This window comes from Neolamprologus multifasciatus, chromosome 22, assembly GCF_963576455.1.
Source record: "Neolamprologus multifasciatus chromosome 22, fNeoMul1.2, whole genome shotgun sequence".
Taxonomy (NCBI): Eukaryota; Metazoa; Chordata; class Actinopteri; order Cichliformes; family Cichlidae; genus Neolamprologus; species Neolamprologus multifasciatus.
The window spans coordinates 3,106,798-3,113,853 of record NC_140459.1 but is presented as its reverse complement, the minus strand read 5'-3'; the positions used below and the strand labels follow the sequence as shown (position 1 = coordinate 3,113,853).

General features: G+C 39.4%; 1 pseudogene; it reads left to right on the top strand.

The window, feature by feature from the left end:
• Nucleotides 1-1,659: 1,659 nt before the first annotated feature.
• On the top strand, nucleotides 1,660-2,093 carry LOC146492588 (Ig kappa-b4 chain C region pseudogene; annotated as a pseudogene).
• The last annotated feature ends 4,963 nt before the right edge of the window (nucleotides 2,094-7,056 follow it).

Below are 7,056 nucleotides of genomic sequence, written 5' to 3'. Positions count from 1 at the left end.
CCACTAGTTTTTATTGATAATGTTGCTGCTGATAGAGGTAGCATGTCACAATCAGGGAGGCAGATCGTCTGGAGGAGGATTTGGACCCAAACGCAAGCACGGACGACAGCGTAGCTGTGAGCAAGTTTATTAACAATGAAAGGCAAAATATAAACCAGAGCATTTTGTGGGCCTTGAAGGTCTGCACGTCAGTCACATCCTGGTTCTTTGAGTCAGATTCCACTGTGTTGGTGTACACAGTAAAATAGTGAAAATGTGTCATTGTCCAAAAACTTATGGATCAAACTATATTTAAACTAATGTTGTACGATGTTATTATGATGATATTTGAAGAAGTCATATCAGCTGAGTCATGGCTGCTGTGCAAACAGTGAATGATTTTGTTGAGTTTGTTTGTTTCAGAGTCAGAGAGCCGTGTCTCTCTACAGTCAGAGGTTTTTGTACGGCGCCTCAATGAGTTTGTATCACTGTGGTGGACTTTTGGTGGAGGAACCAGACTGGAATTTGGAAGTAAGTCGAACTTAAACCTCTTTTATTTTATCAGATTTCTTTCTTGTGGTTATCTTGACTGTTCAGTGTGCCAGAAAACAAAAATCATAAAATAGTTTTTAGATCAATTTTCATGAAGAAACAAAGTTAGCTTCAGAATAAATGTTAAAATCAATATTAACAAATAATAGAAAACATCAGAGTTGACTTGAGGATTATTGAGATATATGTCTGGTTAACTCTTGAGAGCTTTTGATTTTAATTTAGTCTGTTAGAGTCAGAGAGCCGTGTCTCTCTACAGTCAGAGGTTTTTGTACGGCGCCTCAGTGAGTTTGTATCACTGTGGTGGACTTTTGGTGGAGGAACCAGACTGGATGTTGGAAGTAAGATTATAATGTTTTTAAAGAAACTACATCAAGGTTTAAATGTTAGCTTTATAACAATGAAGTATTCATGTAGAGGTAATATTATAACCATTATACACTGGAGGCTGACTCCATCAGCTTTAATTCGATTTGATGTCGACATTTCTGACATAAAGACAATGCATTGTGTAAATAATATAAACTGTCATCAGCCTGTGATTATTTTCTAGTTTGAAATCACAGTCACTGTTTCTAAGATGAATTAAATGTAACTGTCCTCAAGTTAAACAGAGTGAAGATAAAGATTTCTGGTCTTTTACTTAGTCAGTAAAAATGTAGAATTTACTTAGAAATCATAAAAGCACTACAATAAATGACCGAAATTCACACGAGGTAAGTAGAAAACTTGTGTATTATACAGAACGGAGGTTTTTGAAGCTTAACATCTTGTATAATTGTTGCCATATCTGCTTATTTTATTTCCAGAAGTTAAAGATGGGCATTTGACAGTGTGCAGCACGTCTGGTGTTTCTGTTGTAGCAGATATCATTTCAAATGTCATTAAAATCATGTAAGCAGTAAAAAAATTTATCCACATCATTCAAGTAGTGCTATTAAGTTTCTTATCTCTAACAAGTGATGTGTTATAGATAACTGATGATTTTGAAGCTAAACTTGTTTTGTAAATGTTTCCACATCTGCTTCTTTTATTTCCAGTGTAGTTTGAACATATTTCAGGTCAAACTGTGTGATGATTCTCTCTGTGCTGATATGCATGAGAGGTTTCTTAAAGGGAAGTGAAACAATGTGTGAGTTAATGACTGGTGGAGCAGAAAAAACACCTGACAGAAACTTCTTAACAGAGAAATTCAAATTGTGGTTCCTGTCCTCTAAGCTGATTGGTGTTTCCTAGGTGATACCCGCCCCACCCTGAAGGTGCTGGGTCCCTCCAGTGAGGAGCTGAAACAGGGGAAGGCCACGCTCATGTGTCTGGCCAACAAGGGCTTCCCCTCAGACTGGAGTCTGTCCTGGAAGGTGGATGGCAGTGGCAGCATCAGCTGGGAGGAGAGCAGGAGCCCCGTGGTGCAGGAGAACGACGGCCTCTACAGCTGGAGCAGCACCCTGAGGCTCCCTGCAGACCACTGGATGAAGGTGGGCTCTGTGACCTGTGAGGCCACCCAGGGCTCCCACACTCTGGTCTCAGAGCCACTCAGGAGAGACCAGTGTTCCCAGTCCTGAACTATATGTGACTTTTATGCTGGTCTTACTTTCACACTGCATTCTGTAGCTTCTTTTTTTTTTCCAATTTCTTCTCTCATTTTTCATTGCTTTGTTTAAAGTTTAAAGTTTGTTTAAAGTTTTAAAGAATAAAAAAAATCTACATTAAATAAGAATCGAGTGTTTGTCTTACTTTTGTGGTGATGTCAATATTAAACTCTAAATAATGATTTCCAGGATTCTTATTGGAAACCAGTGTGCTATCTGTAGAAAGTCAATATGAGTCAGTAGAATTAAGTCACTTTAAATACATGAAGTTAAGCGAAGTTTATGTTAAAGAATAAGTGCGAAGGGGAATTGATAAGAACTTAGAGATTATGATTTTATTACTGAGAATATTGAGCGACACCGCCGTTATTCCTGCAAAGTCATTGCATGCTGTTTAATGAATGTTTCAGCATGTTGTAGCTTGTTATATAAAGCAGTTTGAGTTCTCAGGTGGAGTAGAAAAGTTCAATATAAGAATGAGTCAAATGCTGTGATCAGTGTTGAGGTAGGTATCTTAAAGTATTCTATTATGCAGAGTACTTTTTTAAAGTAATGCAGTACATTATTTTGGTGTTTTTCTGTAAAATCACCTGAAACACACCATCTCATAACTATCATTTAACAATAAGAACTTATAGGCTACAGTCCCTCACGCCAATATAAATCCCTATCCTAATGAGGACACACATACAGTGGCTTGCAAAAGTATTCGGCCCCCTTGAACTTTCCCACATTTTGTCACATTACAGCCACAAACATGAATCAATTTTATTGGAATTGCAAGACAAAGTAATCAGACTAGTATTGAACAGCAAAAAAGAAAAAATCTACAAACCTGAGAAATTGGACTTAAAGTTTCTATTTGAAGTATTTATATAAGTTATGCAGACAATTGTGACTCACTGATTTTGGTGATTTACTTGTGTTTTTTTCTCTTTCTTTAAGAAATGTTTTCATAATGAGCAATATTCAGGAATTGGTTCACATGTATTTGAGCTGCTATGAAGCAGAGGTCAAAGGTCAAAATTTGATTGACTGAGATACAGATAGATTTCCAAATTATTTTTTGTTTAGCAGCAATAACATTTTCACTCTATCACTCTGTGTGTGTGTGTGTGTGTGTGTGTGTGTGTGTGTGTGTGTGTGTGTGTGTGTGTGTGTGTGTCCTCAGTGAACTGTATCAGTCTCTGCAGTATCTTCCAGCTGCAGCAGTCACTTCAGTTTCTGTTCAGTCTGACTGAGGGAGGTTTTTGTACGACTGTTTTTCACTGTGTGAACACATACTGACTGTTGATAACATGAAAACTCTGACAGTAATAAACTGCTGCATCTTCAGCCTGGACTCCACTGATGGTCAGAGTGAAGTCAGAGTTTGATCCACTGCCTGTAAAACGAGCTGGAATCCCTGATTGTCGATTGCTAGCATAGTAAATGAGCAGTTTAGGAACTCCTCCATCTTTCTGTTGGTACCAGTGTAAATAGCTGTTGCCATAAACATCCTGACTGGTCCTACACTTGATGCTCACAGTTGCTCCCACAGCAGAGCTCACTGCTCCAGGCTGAGTCACTGTGATCTGTCCTCTGGACTCTGAGGACACAGAGACAAAAACATAAAGCAGCTTCATGGTTTTGTGGGCTTCATTTCAGAGGGACAGATGTTGATAGAGGAGAGGAGTTTGATTCTCTGGACTTTACCTGTGAAGCAGCAGCAGAGGAGAGTCCAGATGAGGACGCAGATCAAAGTCATGTTTTTGATGAGCAGGATTTCTGTGGCTTCTGTTGTGATGAAGGACAGCTGTCAGTCATCCAGTGTTCAACTCTCAGGACTATAACCTCTCCCAGAGCACTGGAGCATGGTGCTGCTGATGCAAAGTGCCTCTCTATGGAAATCATCTGACTGACTCACACAGGGAGTTGGATCTATCAGCTCACATGTTATTGAATATAAGTATTTTTTGAAGAATGGTTTGGTGTTGAACTTAACTTAACCTGGACAGATTTGTGTCCTTTGCACCATTTAATCACATTTAAATCATCTGTCTGGACTAGTGATGTGCGAATCATGAACGAATCGTTCAATACTTGAGAATCACTTTACTGCCTCGTGAATCATGATTCACAACCCCAACTGACTCACTGACTCATCCCTGTTGCTGTTTGCAAACTAATTTCATTAGTAGAAATATATCCAGCTTATAATTAAAATTGTGGGGAAAAAACAACAGCCAGTTACTGTTTAGGGCCCGGATGGCTTTGGGATAGGAGCTCCTCTTGAGTCTCTCTGTCCTCACCCGGATGATGCAGAACCTTCTTCTAGATTGAAGAAGTTGGAACAGTTTGTTGCCAGGATGGGACGGGTCCTTCAGTATCTGCGCTGCTCTAGTCCGGCATCTCCTGGTGTAGGTGTCCTGAAGCGGGGGGAGAGCAACCCTGCAGCAGCGTTCTGCTGTATGGATCACTCTCTGAAGAGCTTTTTGGTCCTTAACACAGCTGTTCCCAAACCAGGATGTGATGTTCTGTGTGAGGATGCTCTCCATAGCTATTTGACACATTTGAGGAAAATACTAATAAAATAAAATAAAAAATAAATAAAATAAATGTTCCCTTTAGAAATCTTAAATTTGTTTGCTCTTTTTTGCTCTATAAAATAGTTGTTTTTCTTTTTCAGTCACTCATCTTAGCAGTAGGATTTACATGAAAAGAGAAACAAATTAAGTTTGAGTGAAAATGTACATTTTTTGCACTCTCTGGGCAACTGACTCAGTGACTCAAAAACCCGATTCATTTTGGTGAGTGACTCATTCAAACTCGATTCAGTAAAAAGAATCAAATTTACCATCACTAGTCTGGACTCTTGGGGTAACTCTTGACTCTGCATTGATTTAGTTTCAAATCTCAAATCTCCCAGTTACAAAATCCAGGCCCAAACCTAAACCTTGCAAGGGTTGTCATAAGGAAGCCCCATTCTACCCGGTCAAAAGCCTTCTCGACATCAAGCCAGAAGGCCGCGACTGGGGCTAGCTTGAAATAATAATAGAAGTCTTCTAATGTTATCACCTGAAGACCTATTCTTAATAAAACCAACCTGATCACCATTGATGATATCTGGTAATATTTGATCTAAGTGGAAGGCTAAAACCTTTTGCAATCAACTCCTAAAAGGCTTACTGGCTGGTAATTTGCTGGGTCTGATACAAGGGCGTAGATTTGGCATGGACGGAGGGGACGTGTCCCCACCAATATCCAGCGATTATTGAATTGTCCCCACCAATAATTTGATCTCTTCGAGTAAAGAAAAACAAACCCGATAGAAATAAAAAAAAAAACGATCTGTCAACGTCTCATTCACCCAGCAGTGCAGAAAGAGTTAAATTATGGTCTCTACTGGAGTCATTGACTGTTTTCTACAGTCAATGGCTGGAGTCCTACCTCATGTGATAAATATGGCCAATGTGATTGGCTGTGCCTCTCAGGGAGCTCTGTTTAGCTTTAGCAGCGGCAAACATGCGCTGCGAGGAGGAGAGGAGGACGGCAGCAAAAAGGAAGAACCTGGATATAAGAAAGTATTTTTCAAAGAAACCTGTAAGTCACTTAAAGCCAAGCTCACTCATAAAATGTGTCCGTCATAATAACGTTACAGGCTATGCTAGGACATACATGCCAACACTCCCGATTTTTCCGGGAGAATCCCGAATTTCAGTGCCCCTCCCGAAAATCTCCCGGAGCCACCATTCTCCCCAGTTTCTCCCGATTTTCCACCCGGACAACAAAATTGAAAAACCATATCCCAGATTGGCCCAGCCAATTCCAGTTTCCAACAATGGCTACTTAGTTTTACTATTACTCTGATTACTCTTTCTGGGTCGCAAAATAAACTTTTAACATATTTTCAGCCGAGAAAGTAGCTGAGTAAACTTTATATATCTGAGCCGGCGTTGTGCCAAAAAGTGATTTCCAATGTTTCCGTGTGTTTTTTATGTGTAATGTTGTTACGTATGATGCTAAATAGACTTTGATGAACAGGTATTACAAAGGGTTATATATAAAATGAAAAAATTACCTGTTTCTCAAGTAGATTTGTAACCGTGTTATTGTACTTACATTATAATCAATCAGCTTCCTTTTGTCCACTTAAATTATGTTTACACAATTATTTTTGCATTTACTGCAATTTCACCTGTCCTCTTGGCCAGATTACTCTTAAAAGAGACCTTTTTAAAGTCAACAAGAACTTTTTTAACTCCATAAATAAAGGATACATAAAAGTCCCTGCCAAAAACTGAATGCAGCTTTTACCTTGTTACAGGAATGTTGTTTGTTGCTAAAGATGACTTGATATCATTCATGAGGGATACATGTGACATATGTTTCACATATTATAGACCAACAAGTTATTTATAGCAGTTTAAATACAAGCAATCAGTTTTTGGCAAATACCAGAAGTCAGTTTTTGGCAGACAGTTACTTCTAGACACAACACCGGGTCCTCAGGTGGACGCAGTCTTTGAATTTGGACACCCCCGGCCTGTTTCCGGACAGACAGTAATAATGGTGACATTTAACTTTAACGAGAGGAGCAGGCATGTGTTTGGCTCCTTCACATAGTGGACATTGAGTTGTTGTGTGGGGCGCAAGTAGTCCATGTCTGTTGCTGTAACAGTAGTTCATGTTTGGAAAATCCCAGCTCACTGATTTGATCGGGGCAATAGTGCCTAAAACGTTGCATAATTTTGCTGAGAGATCTTTTACTTTGTGGTCATCTTAGATGAGTAGTTTTATGGACAAAAACCAGCAGGTCATTCAGTGTTCCCTTAGTGCTGTTGTGGAAGTTTTCCACTTAAATAAAGCCTGCAGACGAGCGGTGAGCGGTAGCTAACATTCTTTAATCCAAACACACAAAGAACTGACAACCAAGCTTGTGGAGAGCCTACATGAC